This window comes from Gracilinanus agilis, chromosome 6 (genome assembly GCF_016433145.1).
Source record: "Gracilinanus agilis isolate LMUSP501 chromosome 6, AgileGrace, whole genome shotgun sequence".
NCBI lineage: Eukaryota > Metazoa > Chordata > Mammalia > Didelphimorphia > Didelphidae > Gracilinanus > Gracilinanus agilis.
This window is the reverse complement of record NC_058135.1, coordinates 238,230,919-238,233,861: the sequence shown is the minus strand read 5'-3', so window position 1 is coordinate 238,233,861 and position 2,943 is coordinate 238,230,919.

Here is a 2,943-nt window from a genome sequence, read left to right as displayed (position 1 = left end):
AGGAAGGAAGGAAGGAAGGAAGGAAGGAAGGAAGGAAGGAAGGAAGGAAGGAAGGAAGGAAGGAAGGAAGGAAGGAAGGAAGGAAGGAAAAGAAATGATGAAAGGATTGGTTTCAGAAAAATCTGGAAACATTTGTATGAACTGATACAAAGTGAAGTGAGCAGAATTGGGAGAATAATTTATACAATAAAAATAACACTGTAAGAGCTATCTTTGAAAGATTCAGTAACTGATTGATACAATGATACCACAATTCCAAAGGATTCAGGAAGAACTATATCCATTTCCAGAAAGAGAATTGATGCTCTCTGAGTGTGAATCAAAGCATTTTTTCTTTTTTTTTTTTTTCCCTTTTTTTTTTTTTACTTGGCTATTTTAGGGAATTTGTTTTTCATGACTATACATACTTGTAATGGATTTTGGTTATCTTGCCTTCTCAATGGGTGAGAGTAGATAGGTAAAGCAGAGTAGATAGGGAATTTGGAATTGTAAATAAAATTGAATTAAGAATAAAATAAAGGCATTGACCTAAATGACCTCTAAGGTTCCTTCAAATTCTAAATCAATGAATTTATGACCCATTTTAAAAGGTCAGGAAGAGGTCAGCAAAAGAGCTCTTCAGAGAAAGGGAAGCAGAGTCATGGAGGTGGGGCTCAGGTCAAGTTAGGGAGTGGGAGCAGAGAAAGTACATTCACAATCCAGTCACTGATGTGAGATTGGATACCTGTTTCTAAAAGATTCCCAGTGAGCATTTCTCATTGAGTCTGCCATACTTGCTGTTCCTTGCACAAGACACTCCATCTCCCAACTTGGTTTATTTTCAATCGCTGTTCTCCATGCCTGTAATACTCTCCCATCTCACTTCCAATTCCTGCTTTCCCAACTTCCTTCAAGTTCCAGCTAAAATTCTACCTTCAGGAGTAACTAAGTGGCTCAGTAGATAAAGAGACAGGCCTGGAAACAAAAGGTCCTGGGTTTAAATCTGACCTCAGACACTTCCTAGCTGTGTGTCCCTGGGCAAGTCACTTAACCCCAATTATCTAGCTTCCTACAGCTCTTCTGACTTGGAACCAATACTTAGCACTGATTCTAAGATGGAAGGTTAGGGTTTAAAATTTTTTTCTATTAAATTTAAAAAATAAAATAAAATCCTATCTTCAACAAGAAGCCTTTCCCAGACCTCACTAATGTGAGTCTCTTCCCTCTTATATATTATCTCCAGTTCATCATTTCCCCATCCTTGAGAGCAGGGACCATCTTTTGCCTTGCTTTGGATCCCCAGTGCTTGGCACGGTGCCTGGCACAGAGAAGGCATTTAATAAATATCTATTGACTGTCAGCTTGCTTTCACTCTGGAGCATCAGGGCTGGACCCAAAGCCATAAATGTGTTCCCAGTGGAAGGTATAGCGCCCTCACTCTGTTCAGCATATCTCTCTTTATCAAGGACATCCTGTCCATGACCTGAGATAGATCTTAGCATTCCTGGAGACCATGACAAGCAAGATCTCAGATGCGACATGCCACATGGCCCAAACACTACCACTACCCACCTCCTGCTCCACACCCTAGACATTACAAATGGCAATTTCATGACTCATTAATTGTGCTTCTACTTTAACTTCCATATTCCTAAAATTCCTTAATTCCACTTAGTCAAAAATAAAATGTTAATAGTAGAAATATCTTTCTCCCATCTAATCTCTAAAAATATTTTGATTTTCATTTACTGGTACTATTTTAGTCAAGTAGAAAATACTTCAAATGCATCTGTTAGTCCCTTTTCAACATCAAAGTGCCCTTCGGTAATTTAGACAGAACTTCATTCCTTACTTGTAAGGAAAATTTGTGATTGTGGAAAGAGGAAGAGGGGGCTGTTTATTGGGAAAAGCCCCAGATTAAGTGCTCAGGGGGGTTTGGATTCTGGATGCTAATCCCAATTCTGTAATTTATGAGATGGATAGCCTTGGGTAAATCCCTTCTCTCTAAGCCTCAGTTTCCTCTCTTGTAAAAGAAGAAAATTTACTCTTTGACCCAGCAGTGCCACTAATGCACATGTACTCTAGAGATCAAAGAGTAAAAGGACTCATCTATACAAAAATGATTGTAGCAGCACTCTTTGTGGTGGCAAAGAACTGCTTCTAAAGGGGATACAACTAAACCATCAACTGGGGGGATGGTTGAACAAATTATTCAATATGGCCATGTTAATAGTATTGTGTTGTAAGAAATGATAAAAAGGGGCACTTTCAGAGAAACATGAGAAGACTTATATGAACTGATGCAATGAAGTGAGCAGAATGAGAACAATTTGTATAAAAAACCAGAATAATCGATATAATAACATTATAAAGAGATGTTTCCACCATTTGGTTGGAGTGAGGAAATGATAAAGTGGATTTTTGCTGACTGAAAAAAAATATATATATATATAATTTCAAAAAGTAATAATGATAGAAACCCAAATATGATATTTTCCTATCCTGCTTATTTCCACTAAAGCCTTGGAGGTCATTCTCCATCTGAAAGGTAAGGCTATGTTATCCTCAAGACTGACCAAGTCAAGATGGGGAAGGGTGAGGGCAGAGGCAGTCTTGGTCCCATCCTCAAGAGGGGCAGGGTGGTATCATGGAAAGAATACTGGGCTTGGGGGCACAGAATCATGGGTTCCCAGAGTTGGAAGGAATTTCAGTGCCAATCTAGTCCAACTCTCACTGAAATAAGAAATCCCTTTACAAAATAACTTATTGAAGATTATCCAGACCTTGTTTGAAGAGCTCCAGTGTATCGAGTCAACAAGTACTTATTGAGCATCAGCTATGTGCTAGGCATTGTTCTCATCACTGGAAATATAAGAAAAGGCAAAAACACAGTCCCTGCCCTCAAGGCAGTCTAATGGAGAAGAAAACAATAACTATTTACAAATGGCATGTAGACAGGAAAAA